General features: G+C 39.2%; 1 long non-coding RNA gene across 9 annotated transcripts in view; it reads right to left on the bottom strand.

The window, feature by feature from the left end:
- Positions 1 to 15,441, bottom strand: part of LOC309633436 — a 360,009-nt gene extending 344,568 nt beyond the window's left edge. For all 9 annotated transcript variants that reach the window (XR_014247507.1, XR_014247508.1, XR_014247509.1 and 6 more), the window contains exons 1-2: positions 12,418 to 15,441; positions 7,512 to 7,650 (exon numbers count right to left, since the gene is read on the bottom strand). This is a non-coding gene — a long non-coding RNA (uncharacterized lncRNA). The remainder of the gene's footprint in view (positions 1 to 7,511; positions 7,651 to 12,417) is intronic.
- Between the last annotated feature and the right edge of the window lie 2,063 nt (positions 15,442 to 17,504).

The following is a 17,504-nucleotide window of genomic DNA, read 5'->3' on the forward strand; positions in this document are numbered from 1 at the left end:
ACCACACCCTCCCTACCCTCTTTGGCCGACTAGAAGGCAGACAGGAGATTGAAGGGAGCTCTTCTCTGGGGGTACTGACAGCTCCATAGGAATAAACAGAAGATAATGACTTTTAAGGAGCCCACTGAAACAACCGGGTCATTATCAGGTCATCATACAAAGAGGGCAACCCAATAAATCAACAAACCCCACCCATTTTTATTCTTTATCCTTAAATATAAATGGATAGTCAAGTATTCCCAGGCATTAGTAGGCAGACTCTAAAGAAAGGTAAAACCCAAAATGTGAAACTATAATCAGAGGCTTAATACTTGTAAAAGAAATTATTATATTCACAAAACAAGGATATGATGCTATAAAAAAAATGCTCTCAGAGCAAAAAATGTTATTAGAAATTAAAATCACAATTGCCCCTCAAAAATATTTTCAAATTGAATTGAAAAATAATGTAGAGAAAATATCCCAGAAAGTAGAGACAATAGATAAATATATGGAAAATAGGAGAGGAAAATTTTATAATATTAGAAAATCAACTCTAAAATCCAAGAAATAAGTAATAGAGGTTCCAGAAAGAAGGACCAGAGGTAATGGAGGGGAGGAAATAAGTGTGTGTGTGTATGTATGTGAAATACTTATACAAATACAAATCAAGGCACAACATGGTGAAGATCAGGAACACTGAGGATGTTGGCAAGACCATTAGAATTTTCAGGGAGTAAACAAGTTCATAAACAAGTTACTGGGGATCAAAATGTCATCACAGTTCTCAAAATGGAGCAAGCTGTTTAAATTGGTAAAGAATTTCTAACATCAGGTTTTCTAGACTCTCATTCAAATGTAAAAGTAAAATAAGGACAGGCTGAAATGTGCAAGGACTCAAAAATTAACTTTACACAGGAAGCTCATGTGCCCCATTAAAATAAGGCACCAAAATGTAAACAAGATGAGGTTGGGATTCAGAAAATAGCAGCTTTTATACTGAAGATGAGACAAAAAGCGTCCCTAGGATGATGTTAAAGGGAATGACTAATGTAAGAGCCGTCTGAAAAGCCTGGAGAGCAATTAGTATTAGGATGGTGGGCTCCAGGAGGGAGCTCTCTAAGGAGAAAAAACAGATACATTATACACATACATACATACATATACAGACATACACCAACACATATAGGTGATTGATATATAGATACATAGATTTTTTAAATAAAAATAATAAAAATTTTACTGTTCTGGTGGATATTTGGAGGCTTAAAAAAGTTCCTGAACAAATGGATTATTAAGATAATTTTTAACCCAAGGGGAGGAAAATTTATACAAAGAAAGGAAATAATTATGCTGTATTTCATGGCTCAGTTTTGAAAATATTTACACAGTCTAATAATATAAACACTGAAATGTTTATTTAATTAAAAGTGTGACAGAGCTATCTTGAAAAGTTAAGGGAAGGAAAATATGTGTGCTTATGTGTTGGTACAAAGGAAGGGCCATGGAGCACATTGTAAAACAGTAGCCAGACCATCATAGTTAAGTCAATGGATAATGTCTAAAATTAAGACTAAAAATATATATTGCATAATTTATAAAAATGGAAGCAAACACCCAAAGAGATATTTTGAAAGTGTTGAAATTGTGAATCTCAGGGAAATAAGACTCGGTGATGGAAAGGGGCAAAGGATTGCTACTATTTGCTAAAAGTTGGATAATACTCTTTGACTTTTAAAATATATTTCCATACAAATAACAAACCAGTGAGATGGATGGGGAGGAACACACTGGTCGATGTAAATCAAAGGTCATGTTCTTGTCTTTGAATTGGATGCTGAGTTCAAAACTGTTGATTATATTATCATGCGTTATAGCATACGTAAAGCTTACATATATTATTCTGCATGTACCAAATACCTAAAAGGTATTTTAATGCATAATCATTTATTAAAGAAAACATACTAAAAGAAAAACTTGATAAATTTGTGCAGCCACTTTGGAAAACTGTATGGAACTTCCTCAAAAAACTAAAAATAGAACTACCATATGATCCAGCAATTCCACTCCTGGGTATATATCCAGAAAAAACAAGAAAACTAGTTTGAAAAGATACATGCATCCCAATGTTCACAGCAGCATGATTTACAATAGTCAACATATGGAAGCAACCCAGGTGTCCATAAACAGAAGAATGGATAAAGAAGATATATAATGGAATATTACTCAGCCATAAAAAAATCATGAAACTCTGCCATTTGCAGCAATGTGGATGTGCCTAGAGAATATTATGCTTAGTGAAATAAGTCAAAGACAAATACTGTATGATATCACTTAAATGCGGAATCTAAAAAATAATACAAATGAATGTATATAACAAAACAGAAACAGACTCATAGATATAGAAAACAATCTAGTGGTTACCAGAGGGGAGAGGGAAGAGGGGAGGGGCAAGTTAGGGGTAAATTAAGAGATACAAACTACTCTGTATAAAATAGATAAGCAACAAGGATATATTATACAGCACAAGGAATTATAGCCATTATCTTATAATAACTTTTGAAGGAGTATAATCTGTAAAAATGCTGAATCACCATGCTGTACATCTGAAACTAATGTAAAATTATTGTAAATCAACTATACTTCAATTAAAAAAGAAACCTTGAAACTAAAAAACCTCATCTGTATTAAAGGTTGAAGTTTTTAGAAATGGGAACATAGATTTCCCTAAGTCTCTAAAGACTAGTGGCTGCAGAGTTTCCGATATGTTTCTTTTTCTTTGACTAAAAACTATGTAAATGAAACAGTAAAGCGTCAGGTGTTTTTGTTACACAAGTCTCTGGTAAACCATGGGTAAATCAATCTTTGGTACGTTTGAACAAAAGGTGCATTGTCAGACATAAGACGACAGAGACCACGGGCTGCGAGAGAGGAGGCTGGATGCTGCGTTTCACTGATGTCTGTTCTACTGCTACACACTCTTGTTCAGGGCACCCTGGGGTTACCAGGTGCCCAGGTGCCTTGCCTCTCATCCCGGAATTTGCTGATAAAAACAGTGGGAAACTTGTATCAACATAGATCTAAACATTAATTGTCTATTCTTTCTAATGGGTCTGCAAATGGGCAGATCCTAGGCTTACTTATTGTTCCCTTCCCTTTTTGTCTGCAAGCTCCATGCAGCTTGGGACCTTGTGTCTTGCGCATTCCTGGATATGCCTGCCATTTGCCTGGCACATTGTGAGAACTAAATACATAGTAATTGAATGAATGATTGAACTATTGATTTTTTTTTTTTTTTTTTGCTATTGATTAACCTGAGGTTTGGCCTATGAAAAATTGTATAGATTATAGCCAAACCTTACCCTTGTTTATTTATCTGCTTCGCTCTAAAATGACATAATGGCGAGAATATAAAGTTTAGTGACAAAAGACTCCATGGTTAATTCCTGGATATGTCCTTTACTAACTGTGTCATTTTGAGCAGCACTGCACAGTTTTCTGAGCCTAAGTTCTCTCATCCATTCATCCATTCTGTGATGATAATAAGACTTCCGTCGTTATAGGGAGGGAATGAGTTAATAACTGTGCATTTTATAGGCTGTAAAGTAATATGTAAGTGTCTATTGTATCTATGATCAAAATCTTTCTGATATATATTTTCTATGTATTGTATCCATTTTATTCCCCTCACTACATGTTATTTTTCCAAATTGAATTACAAGCGAGAAATTTAAGCACAATGCTAGTCTTCATGAGTTTATATTAAGAATTGTTAAGGTAGGAATTGTCATAAATATTTATAGCTACCTCCTTGAGTCATAAGGCTTCAAATATGTGAATCAACTATATTTTTCCTGCCATTTTTCTGACAAGCAGACACAGAGTTGATCAGTTCTATTATAAAGTCACTAAGATATAGGGAAACATTGAATCATTTTTTTATTTTCTTTCTTAAATTGCCTATGTTTTGGACAAGGGAACGCACTATGAAGTTACAGATAAAGTTCGCTTTAACTATTGAAGAACAAAGAAACTATTATCATTAAATTACAATGATTTCATTATTAGATCTCTGTGTGTGTGGATAACCCTTCTTTTAGGATCAGTTAACCCCTCTGCAATGTAACAAAGATCAGACCTCTATATTAATTATTTAGAAGAGAATCTGATGCAGTAGGACAAGCCAAGGTTTTGTAGCAACATGCTCTGAATTCAAATTCTGACTCAGCCATTTTATCTCCCTGAGGCTGTTTCCTTCTATGGAAAAAAAAAAAAAAGCAGAGATACTTGAAAGGATGAAAGAAATTATACAGGAAGTGCTTGATTGGCAATCAATTAATGTTAGCAATCACTGTTTTAGAGGCTGATTTTAGACTTCTGAACCCCTGGTACTCAGATATCATTCTCCAACTATGCTTGTATTTATACACTAAATTGGATTTGAGGAAAGCAGTCGATACCAGCTGGTTTCCAATAAAAAGAAATGTGGCTTGCCTGTGCGGGCATAGAGGAAGTAACATCCCCAGAAGGCAAGAGTGGCTGGGCTGCATCTGTGTAGCTGTGTCACACATGATCAGAGAACCACAGATGCCAGAACTGTGCTAAGTGCTTTACATGTGGAACAAGAACAAAAACAAAGGCAGACAGCAAACCAAGAGTGTCTGCTTGCTATCCCCAAACCACAAGTACGTTCAGAGGAGGAAGCCTGTCAGACAGAAAGAGCTTTGTTCTTCTGAAAACTTAATGGCTTTAGATAGGTATGTTTGGTATTAAAACCTGAGAAAAGCAGCCAATGCCCTGCTTTTAGGCCTTGCAGGATGAAGGGGATGAGTGGGAACAAAAGAAAGAGAGAAATGGAGAAGCAGAGAGCCTCATGACAGAGGTCTGTGCACAGCCTTCCAGGGAAGCCCCCCAAATGCTCGAGTAAAGTCTCCCAAACTTATGCACGCTAATGTGAGTGACTGTGTTGTTACAGTTAATGTAAACTGAAGGAGAAAACGATGCTTGAATCAATGCAGTGAGGAGAAGAGGTAAGTAGAGCATCCTATCAAGGGAAACTAAAATATCTTCCAGGGATTCGTATAAACCTTGAGCAGGACTTGGACTTCCATAGGCCAATTTGGGAGTTGGAAGCAATTTGATCAATTTCAAGTATTACATGCATGTATGTTTGTTGGGGGACTCTTAGCTAACCCAGAGATTATGCACGGATCATAGTTTTACTATCTCTATTTTACAAACAAGGTTGGAAGATGTTTCAATGACTTGCCCAAGGTCACCCAGCTAAGTATCTGGGGCAGGGGGAGCTGATATTTGAACCTATGCCCATCTGTCCCCTGAACAGAGCTCTCAGTTACCATGTCATGCTGTCTCTCTAAGACGATTCTCTGGATCATCTAGCGGGGCTTGGCTGGGTGGCTACATCATAAATCACATCAGAGCTCTTTTGAATAAAACAAACAAGCAGGCCCCAACTGTGCATATTCTGATTCATTAAGTCTAGGTGACATCAGGGGAATCTGTATTTTTTTAAATTTCACCAGACATTTCTAATAGGAATTCAGACTTGGGAACCTAAGATAGTCTAGTCTCTTAATATAAGTGTGGGAAGCTCAGGGCCTCAAGTGGGAAGGGTATTATACAAAGACAAACACTGAGAACTCGGCTTTATTCTAGAGTCGGGGATAGAACCTATTATCTCTAGTCTCAACATCCAGTGGGAAATACACATGAGCACAAACTAAGAATCCATACAATATAGCGCTTACAGGGATCAAGTGACTAAAAAATGGTTTAATGACCACTTAATGATTAAATGGTTTAATCAAGTGACCCTTTCTTTGTAAAGAAACTCACTAGAAAGTCTAAGAACACTTCTGTAATTTTCTAGGTACAAATTCTATAAGGTAAGAAGTAGTATATTTTGTCAAAAAAGAACCTGAGGCTAAGAGAAGGAAGTGATTTGACAGAGACTACGACAGCAAACCAGCGTTCTAATTCAGTTCTATCACACTGAAAGACTACACACTTGATAAACAACACTCACCTTTTCAAAGTGCGTATGTATTAAACGAGCTTCTCTTTAGGTTGTAAACACAGGGTCATTTTGTGCGTAATAAAAAGAATTCCTTTGGCGCTCATTCCCAGCCACTGTTGTGTAATCCCCAGTCCCTCCTAGAGAGTTGTCCAGGTACGTCTGAGGGTGATCCAAGGAGAGTACACTACGTTCTCCTTACCAGCCTTCTCTGCCCTCAGTTTGAAACTAGCCTAACAAACTGAAAAGTGAGAATGAAAGGCAGCTCAAATGAGAGAGGATGCAAGTAAAATGAAAAGCAGACCCCTGGATAAGTAAGGAGCTAAAGGTCAGAGAGAAGAGAACACTGCTAGGGAAATACATGGTGAAATTCAGTCAGGATGAGTTTTACAGTTAAATGTCCTTTACATACTGGAGCACAGTGGACCATACCACAGCTCTACCAATGTCTGTATAGCTGTAACTTGCCGACTGTTGTCTAAGTCTAGACCACGAGATTCCTTACAGCTAGAATAAAATAAACGTAACAAACAGAACGTCTCTTCCTTCTTCCCTCTTTCCCTCTTCTCTTCCCTTTTCTTCACAGAGGCAAAAGCATGCCCCGCAGCTGAGGAAGGAGAGTTGGGAGGGGATGGAGTCATGGCAGCGTGGGTACACCGGGCTGTCCAGAAGTGCTCGTGTGTGCGTGCAGCGGGGCAGTGCATGAAGACAGCCGTATGCCTAGTGGCCAAGGGAGCAGATGGGGGAGGGGGAAGATGAAACCGGGATGGTGGGACGATCGCTTACGTTAAGCAAATAAGTCAAATGACTGAGCAAATGAGTAAATATTTTGAGAATAATGGCAGCCAGTTTTCTCAATGTTGGAAAAATGATTTGGAAACATAAAAAGGGAGAAATCTAGATAGCATTCTGAGGTATTAGAACTGGAAGTTGCTCTAGTTATTCGTTGCTATATGACAGACCTTCCCGAAATTTAGTTGCATAAAACAATCACTTTTTCTGTTTGCATATCCTGTGGGTCAGGAATCCAGGCAAGCACAAGAGGGCACAGAATGACCCTGCTCCATGGTGTCTGGGGCCTCAGCTGGGGGTGAGCTGACCTGGGGGCTGGAATCATCTGGAATCCCCAGGGTAGTTGAACTTCTTACATGCTAGCGCAGGGCTTGTGTGGAAGTATTCTGGTGAACAAGGCAGAAGCTGCATAGCATTTTCTGACCTGGCCTCAGAAATCATGTAGCGTCATTTCTGCCATAATCATCTGATTACACATGAGTCACAGGTTAACCCAGTTCAAGTGAAGGGGACATCAACTTACCCTTTGGTGGAAGGAGTGACAACAAATTTGTGGATGTTCAAAAACAGCCAGAGAGATTGCCATGAACTTGTATATGTATGTATATATACATATTTAAACATATATGTATACATGTGTATACATATATATGCAGGTATATACATACATGCATAAGAATACATAGATACATATATATTTTCCTACCTCTGTTCCTTGAGAGTTCCTAGAGCAATGACAGAAAAATAGTGATGAACACACTGAATATCCAGCTGATCTTGGCTTCTAAATATCTTCCTCCACAAGAAGGAATGATGGGTCCTTAGAGAAATAGTTGTTTCCAGAGCTAAAAAAGGGAAAGAGATGAGCATGGGTTATCTTGTTTTGCCATAAAGTAAGGAAAAGCTCAAAGAATATGAAGCATGTCCAAAAGACACTGGAGTCAGAAGGTACTCCCAATGACCAAAGATGGCACAATTTAAGCACCAAAATAAATAGTGACAGTAACATATAACAACCCATTGAATTAATTGGAATTCATGAGTCCACACTTGATACAAATAAAAATATAAATAAACAGGGTGAGGGGATATTTCTTCCTTGAATGAGAAGCCAACTAATAAATGAAGAAGGAATGATGGAAATAGAAAAATCACGACTTGGCAGTCATCACTGGTCAGGGTTGATTTAGGCAGAAGTCATCAATGGATGCTCAGGCAGTGGGTGGGGTTCCGGGAAAAAACAAGATGCCAGGATAATTTCTGAATATCTGCCCTCCAAGGACTCATCAACTACAAAGGAAAAATGGTGACTTCACTGTAGGGAAATCTGGCAGTTAGCACTATGACCAGGTGATTGAGGTTGTCATGACCATTGGTGGACCAGTCAACATCATGTGCCTCCTGATGTGAGTCACTGAGAAGAAAACAGTGTAATTTCTGTGGAGTTTCTAACAAGAAAGCGTGGCCTGTGTTAGGTCACAAGGAAATAACAGGCAGACTCTGGTTGAAGTTTGCTCTACAAAATGAACAGATTGTGCTCTTAAAAACTGTTAGAGAAAGGACAGAGAAAGGCCAAGCAACTGTTCCAGACTGCAGGAGAGTGGTGAGATCTATCAACTAAAACAACATATTCCTGAAGAGGTTCCTTGGCCAGAAGAACAAATAGGACACTGTTGAGACAGTGGTGAAATTTGCATGGGGTATGTAGATTGGATGGTAGTCCTGTGTCAAGGTGGATTTTCTGACTTGGAGGGTTGTTTGGTGGTGTGGCAAGAGTGTCTTTGCTTGGGAGAAATACATACTGGAGAATTAAGGAGTCATGGTTGCGGGGGGTTAAATCAGATATTGCTCTCAAATGGTTCAGAAAAAGACTAATTATAATGGGTGTGGGGAGAGAAGAGAGGACAGAGTAAAGGTAGAGAATCCATGGGTTGAATGATGTTCTCTCTTTCCAAATTCACATGTTGAAGTCCTATCCCCCAGAACCTCAGAACATGACCTTATTTCAAGATAGGGTCTTGAAAGAGGTAATCAAATTAAAGGGAGGTCATTAAGGTGGGCCTTAATTCACTATGACTGATGTCTTCATAAGAAGAGGAAATCTGGACACAGATAGACACATAGAAGGAAGAAAGGTAAAGAGACATAAGGAGAAGACCACCATCTGCAAGCCAAGGGGAGAGAACTGGAACAGATCCTTTTTTTCACAAGCCCTCAGAAGGAATCTACCCTGCCTACACCTTGATTTCAGATTTTAGACTTGCTTTTTGTCTCTCCAGAACTGAGACAGTAAGCTTCTGTTGTTTAAGCCGTCCAGTCTGTGGTACTTTGTTACAGCATTCCTAGCAAAACAACACCATGTGAAAAGGATACTGATGTTCTTCATATTGTTCTTGTAACTTTTCTGTAAGTTTGAAATTACTGCACAGTAAATTATTATTAAAATAGTGGTAAGTTATCATTTTACATGTAATCATCTAGCAATATTTTCACACATGCTATCTCCTTTGATCTTCACTACACCCCCAGAGAGGTAGTGATTATTTGATTATTAATATTATCAATTATTAATTGATTCATTTCACAGTCCAGTAGTCTGAGTAGGTTGCAAAAGGGTCTTTGTAATGGAGAAAAATGAAGCTTAAAGAGGTATCCTCTGAGCCTCTAGTGTTGACAGCGGGAGAAGCTACTTGTTCATACATATAACCCTCTGATAAAGTTATCAGAAGGTGAAAAGCAAGAAGAGAGGTTCCTTTAGAGTACAGATTTAAAGATTGCCCTAAACCCTGTTTCCTTAAAGAAAAGACTTGGAGGAAGGATAGAAGAGAAGAGGACAGAGAGGAGAAGCAGAGAGAAGTGGGATGCAGAAAAAGGACAGAGGAGAGAGAGGAGTAGTAATGATCACTGACTGCTTTTGCTCCACATCTGGAAGCTGATGAGCGGGCAGATGGGAGGCAAAGGAAGCGTCCTCTCCTCCCAAGTAGAGATGGTCCCTTCCTTGTCTCTCCTTCAGCTTGTTCATAAAATCTCCACAGTGTCCCCTACGAAGTGGTCTTGTCATAAAATGCTATTTTTTCTTCTCTACTAAAACCTGAGGCATTGCAGCCTCTTCTACTCCTTAGTTATAGAATCTTGGGTAAAGACGGCACCACGATCCTGTAAAAACACAGTCATATGAAGTCATTCCTGTGCTCAGAACTCACTGGTGACTCTCAGTCTCATTCAGAATGAAATCCAAAGTCAGTCCCCAAACCAACACGGCCCTACAGGATCTGTCCACCTGTTACGTCCCATATTGTATCACCTCGCTCCAGCCTCCAGAGACTCCTTAAGGTCCCTCAAACTCACCAAGGTGGCTCCAGCATTGGGGCTGTGTACAGTAGCACTCCACCCCCACCCCCTCTTAGCTGCAGTTTCATGTTCCTTGGTTTCAGTTACCCATGGTCAACCATGGGTCTGAAACATTAAATGGAAAATTCCAGAAATAAAAAATTCATAAGTTTTAAATCGTGCACCATTCTGAGTGGCATGATGAAATCTCGCGAGGTTCTACCAGGGACGTGGCTCCTCCCTTTGTTCAACATATCCCACCCCTTAGTTAGTAGCCCTCTTGGTTATCAGATCGACTACCATGGTATCACAGTGCTTGTGTTTAAGTAACCTTTATTTTACTTAATGATGACCTAAAGCGCAAGAGAAGTGACGCTGAAAATTCAGATATGCCAAAGAGAAGCTGTAAAGTGCTTCCATTAGGTGAAAAGATGAAAGTTCTTGACTTAATAAGGAAAGAAAAACATTGTATGCTGAGGTTGCTAAGATCTACCATTATAGCAAACCTTCCACCTGTGAAATTGTGAAGAAAAAAGAAATCACCTGAAGCAGATGATTCTCCTGAGGTATCATCAGAAGGTCAATAGCAGCCCTACATCCTTCACCTAACTTCATCTCATCACACAGGCTTTTTATCATCTTACATCATTACCAAAAGTGTGAGTACAGTATTTGGAAAAAAGAGACACATTCACATAACTTTTATCAGAGTGTATTGTTATAATTGTTCTATTTTATTATTGTTGTTGTTAATCTTTTATTGTGCCTAATTTATAAATTAAACTTTATCATAGGTACGTATGTATAGGAGAAAACAGAGTATATTTAGGGTTTGCTACTAGCCAAGGTTTCAGGCCTCCACTGGGGGTCTTGAACCATATCCCCTGCAGTTAGGGGCGTGGCTACTATACTTGCTATTCCTCCAGCCTCCTGTGCTTCCTTCAGATATCCAGGAGGCTGGTCCCCTTCCTCTCATCTTTTTTTTTTTTTAAACATTTAAAAAAATTAATTTGTTTATTTATTTTTGGCTGAGTTGTGTCCTCATTGCTGCAGCAAGCAGGGGCTACTCTACCTTGTGGTGCGTGGACTTCTCATTCTGGTGGCTTCTCTTGTTGTGGACCACCAGCTCTAGGTGCATGGTCTTCAGTAGTTGTGGCTCGTGGGCTCTAGAGCGCAGGCTCAGTAGTTGTGGCGCACGGGCTTAGTTGCTCCGCGGCATATGGGATCCTCCCGGACCAGGGCTCGAACCCGTGTCCCCTGCATTGGCAGGCAGACTCAACCACTGTGCCACCAGGGAAGTCCCACTTCCTCTCATCTTTACTAAAATGTCACCTTCACAGCAAACCCTTTTTAAAATTTAAAGGCTGCCCAAAGTGTCCCATTCCCCTTGCCCTACTTGGTTATAATCCTTAGAGCTGGTTGCTGTGTAACATTCTGCGGTTTTTACTATTTGCCTTTGTTTTATACATTGCTGGTCTTTCTCACTGGAATATCTGTTCCACAAGGACAGAGGTTTTTGTTTTATTTGCTGCTGTATCCTTAGCACATAGAGTGGTATTTGGCTCAACAAATATTTATTGAATGAATAATTGGGGTTACTTGACCATCCTGTATCTCAGTTACATGATCAAAACCAGTATAATAAATGTTATATGCTGGTGAGGATGTGGAGAAACTGATCACTCAGATGTTGCTGGTGAAAATCTGAAATGACACAGCCACTCTGGAAAACAGTTTGGCAGTTTCTTATTAAACTAAACATGCAATAACCATATGACCCAGCAATTGTAGCTTTGGGCATTTATCCCTGAGAATGAAAACTTATGTTCACATTAAAAAAAAAAAAAAAAAAACAACTGTACACGGATATTCGTAACAGCTGTGGCACATCTCCATACCATGGAATATGACTCAGCAATTGAAAAAAGTAACTGTTGATACAACTCAGATGAATCTCAAAATAAAAAACAAACAAGCAAAAACAACAACAACAACAAATAACGAATCCCCAAAGTCTATATACCGTATGATTCCATTTATATAATATTCTCAAATGGTAAACTTAAGGAGATGAAAAATTGTTTACTGGTTTCCAGGGACTAGGGCTGGAGATGGTGGAGGAGGCAAGTAGATGTGTTTATTAAAGGACAATATAATGGAAAAAAAAGAACAATATAAGGAACACATAGTATCAAATTGCTGTTTGACTGTGGTGGTATATACGCAAACCTACGTATGTGATAAAATTACATACATCTAAACACACACAAATTGTTACTGACCCTTTCGAGTTGGCCCGCAACAGGCGTCCTCCTGCCAGGTGGTGCTCGCACCAATGCAACAAGCTGGAGTTTGGTTCCGAAGCAAAGGAAAGCTTGATTCCTTGATTGAAGAAGGCAGAGTTGCCAGCTCCCGCTGTCGAGTCCTGGCTCTCCCTGCCAGGACGCACGCAGGTGGGGCTGCTTTATAGGGATCAGCTTTGTAGGCGGTCTCATCAGCGGGGGAGGGGTTGGCGTTCTCGCCTTGCAGTCCTGTGCAGCTGAGCTGCTCGCAGCTGCAGACCACAGTGCCGGGTGCAGCCTCTCTGCACACGGCCCGCTGCCGCCATCTTGAATCGCAGTGCCGCGCGCAGCGCTTCTGCGCGCGGCTTCTGCACGCGACGCAAGCGGCAGCGTCCGGGAGCAGCGTTTCACGTTTGGAGCTCCGGTCTGAAGTGCCGGGTGGAGGGAGGCCTCCGCATGCAGCATCCTATGAGCAAATGAAACTAGATGAAGCACAAAGGAAAACAAACAAGCAAGAAAAAAAAAGGTTAGACTTTATTTTATTGCCTGGATTCTATTTTTGTTTCCCTGGGAATTGTGGACGGCTTTTGCTGGTGACACAATGGTTACATATAAATCTTTGGACATCTGAATAATATAGATGGATTGTATCAATACGGTTTCATGGTTGTGTTATTGCAAGATGCTACCATGGAGGGAGACTAGGTAAATAGTACACGGGATCAATCTGCATTATTTCTTACAAGTGTGTGTGAATCTACAGTTCTCTCAAAATACAAAGTGTAATTGAAACACTACAGTATTATTCTGAAAATATGCACTGAGTACTTAGTATGTGCGTCACCTTTGTAGGGTAGCTGTGAACATTGAATGGATATATACATATACGTGTGTGTGTGTGTGTGTGTGTGTAAGTAATACAGTTAGAGCGCTGTTCAGCATATAATAAACCCTCAGTACATTTCAACTATTATTATTCCAATCCTTGAAGGCAGAGCCTCTATTGAGTTCATCTCTGATTCTCAGTATGTGTATTGTTTCTGATACATATTGCGAGCACCTGTCAGTGTGAACTGAATAAATGGCTTATCTAATCCCTTGCACCAACCTTCAAAGAGCAGGGTTCAATAAGAAGGGTGCTATGAGTGGAGCCCAGAGCAATCAAGAATTAAACAGGAAGACAGTAAGACTACCTAGACTCCACCTCCCAGCTTTGCCACTAATTTATTATAAGCCCGTTTTCTTCACTGAGTCTCAGTGTCACCATTTGTGAGAGGAGGGATTGGAATGGCATTATTTCCAGCCCTTAAATCTACATGGTTCCATGTTTTATAAGAGAATTATTCTTTCTGAAACTTGAGCCTTGGGCCAGGAGTCCAAAGGTAATTATATACTGGCTCCAAAATTCTGGCCTCCAGTTGTGTTTGGGTAAAGTTGACTCTTCTGTTTCTGGCCTCCATTAAAGCACGGTTATTAGCAGCTGTTTTTTTAGCTTTATAGATCTTTGAAGTATGTGGTAGTCAGAATATCTGTAGATGATAGCAAGCCAAGATTTTTGAAACCTTTAGGGGATAAGAAATTGTAGAAACTTAAGCCATAATTATGGTATTAATCACTACCATTGCATCATTATCCTCCAAAGCCAAGGGGAGTTATACTTGCTAAATTTAAAAACAATAAAGGCATGTTGTGATTTATGAAAACACAAAAAAAGCCCTCAAAAAACACCAGCTTGTTTATTTTACTTAATATTTGCAATACAACCTAATGTATTTGTGTAGTGTTTTTGAGAGGACTCCTGGGTAATTTTTCACGCTAAAGGTTAGCCAAAAGCTGACAGATGTCTTTACTCAACAAGGCCAGGTTTTACAGTGCAATGAGCATTACATGTATCATTCTTGCCTGTCCTCTTACCCTATGTCAGAGCATCTGGAATGTCCAGCCACTTCAGAGTTGAAATTGCTTATATTTTTGTACTAATTTGGGGTTCCTTGAACATTACATCATTGAGTGCTTATTAAACACCTTGTATGAACTCACTCTTGCAGAGACACTATGAAATAATTACAGTGAAATATGCAGTGTTCTCTATTAATAATAAATACAATTTGTTGAGGAACTATTATACCTACAGTAACTCACCTAATTTAACTCTCACAACTCTATCAAAAATATATTAATAACTCCAGTTTATAGAGAAAGCAAACCAGATCAGAGAGTTTATGTAACAAAATCCTAAGTTTTTTCCAATGTGGTAGACGCTTTCAATCAAAAATTTTTTTTGAATTCAAATCAAAATAAATCTATGGATGCTGGCACTTAAATTATAATGACAAGAAATAGAAATCAACTAGGGCTAGAGTAATTGAAGAAAATGGGAAAATATTTTCAAAGTGCTGAAAAAAATCGGTTGGTTAGATTGTATTGTCAGCAAAACCATCCTTTAAGAATCAGGCTGAAATAAAGACATTTTATGTAAACAATGAATAGATTATGAATAAATTCTCATAAAAGAAACTTGGAAAGGATGTACATATGGAAAAACATATTCCCAGTAATAAGGTCCATGATGCAAAGAAACAGCAAACATTTGGTCGTACCCAAACAAACGCTGAGTATCTGAAAAACAGTAATAGTGTCTAATTTGAGGTGAAAAAGTAAAAACCATCCAAGATGCAACTTAAATACTGGACAACAATAACACATGTATTGGGAAGGAGTGGGAAGAGTAAAAGTATTTTAAAGTCCATGGTGTTATTCAGCATGGGAAGGAAAATATGTGTTAACTGAGGACTTAGTGTAAATTATGTATGTAATTATTAGCATAACCACTAAAACACTAGAAAGAGGAGATTAAATTAGAGCACATATGTTTAAATCCCCCAAATAAAGCAAACAAGCCAAAAACAAAATCTACCAAAACAGGAGAGTAAGATTCTCAGGCCAGAGCAAGGATGAGTAAGGCAAAAGGATGCTTTGTAATCAACAGGAATCTACGGAGGAGAACTTATCCGTTCAAAAGCCATTCAAGGAAGATAGCATATTGACCAACAGACCTCCCTTTGAAAGAATACTGTGCAGTGGGGCGTCCAAGCTCTCGTAGCTGAGGACCAGTTCTTAAGAATATAAACAATATAAATCTTCCAGTTAAAACTTGCCAAAGAGATCAGCCTACATTAGTAGTTCTCAAATGTAGGACTCAAGATTATACTTCCAAACATACTGACTCAGTAGGGCTGTTTTCATCACAAATCCCAAGAGATAATAAAGTGGAAGACTTGAAGACCACATTTGATAGTCACTATTCTGCATGAGCATACTGAAGTTCCCCGGCAGTACTATTTCTCAATACAAATGAATACCGAGGTGCTTGGTTTATATCTCAATCTCTGGCAAAATTTGAGAAGAGAAAAAAGAGTGTACATCATTCATTTGAGTTTGAATAAGATATTACTCTTCACAATGAAAAAAAAAAAAAAAAAAAAAGGATTTCTTGGCTTAAAACAACAGACCTGTGTACATTTGCTAGTTAATGTCTGTGAGTCTAATACCTCATGGGAGGCAGCCCACCTGGTCTCACCTGGTGACACCCAGCCCACAGTTCCTGCCATTTTTCTCATTTCAGCAGGACTGGGTAGGAAAAGAGGTTCTGCTAGTAAATCAAGGCCATCTTATTGAAGCCCCCAAGTCCCAATCTCAGGAGGTATAGAAGAGTCAAACCTCAGACATTCACAGAACTAAACTCTTCTTCAGGGGAGAATACAGTTCAGAATTTATGACTTTGATACAGACAGATAAATCGAACCCTTTCTCTGAGCACTAATTCCTACAAAATGCAGGATTTTTTTTTTCTTGTGGAAAAATTGATTTTAATACATTTCTTGTGTAGATTCCTTTAGTCAATCACATATTCATTTACTTTCATATTCACTTCTCCTTCCTCACCCATATGTATTCATTCATTTGTATTCATTCACATATTCCTGTATCAACTTATATTTTATCAAGTCAGTCATTAACTAATTCATGACTCTCAATCACGTTATCATTTATGTTTTCACTTGTATTGTTTTTCACAGTTTTCTCATCCTTTGATTCTCCAGTTCATGTATTTGTTCACATCTTTTAATTCATTTCTTCACTCATTTAACACACACACACACACACACACACACACACACACACACACACACACACACACACACACACACACACACACACACAATCTTCCTGCAAGTTTCCTCTCTGCTAGAGCCACAAGCAGAGATAAGCAATGCACCCGTGACTCCTTCTCAAGCTTTGAATTATTTCCCTTGGCTTTGTCTTTCCCAGATCTCCACCTAGAGAATGCACTGGAGAGTCCATTCTGTAGCTACAGGCTTCTTAGTTCATACACAGGGACAACATTTTTAGCAGCTTCTAGATGTCAGTCAGGCCAGACTTGTATCAAAATTCTGTTTCTTTGCATCAGACATTAATCAGCCCAGGAACTTCAACCTAGTTTTAGGGCTCTGGTTTTTCCTTCCTACTTAGGGAAAGCCCAGTTCCTTACTGCTGGGTGTTACCTCCCTGTGAGTCTCTGCTACTCACATAAAACACTTCCCTTCTGACACTTCTCATCACCAAATGTGTGGCGACTTTTCCCCACACCAAACGATTCTCTGCAACACCGGCTTGGTGTCCTGCAATTTAATTCAGTTCTGACGTTATTTATCTGGAGGTGGCTTCAGATCCCACAGATTAAGGACTCAGTCCCACAAGACTGCCTTCCCTGACACCCATACACTTCAGACACCCGTTGCAAGCCCAGTTTATCACCTGTGCTTCTGACCAATTGGCTATAGGTGGGAGTTTCCATTTGATTAATTTGCTAGAGCAGCTCACAGAACTCAGGGAAACACTTATGCTTTCCAGTTTAATACGGGATATCATAAAGGATACAGACGAACAGCCAGATGAAGACATACATAGGGTGAGGTCTGGGAGGGTCCCCAGTGCAGGAGTTTCTGTTGCTGTGGAGTTGGGGTGTATCACCCTCCCAGTGTGTACGTGTTCTGCAACCCCCATGCTCTCTGAACCTTGTCATT

The sequence above is a fragment of the Balaenoptera borealis genome (assembly GCF_965194805.1).
Source record: "Balaenoptera borealis genome assembly, chromosome: 8".
Taxonomy (NCBI): domain Eukaryota; kingdom Metazoa; phylum Chordata; class Mammalia; order Artiodactyla; family Balaenopteridae; genus Balaenoptera; species Balaenoptera borealis.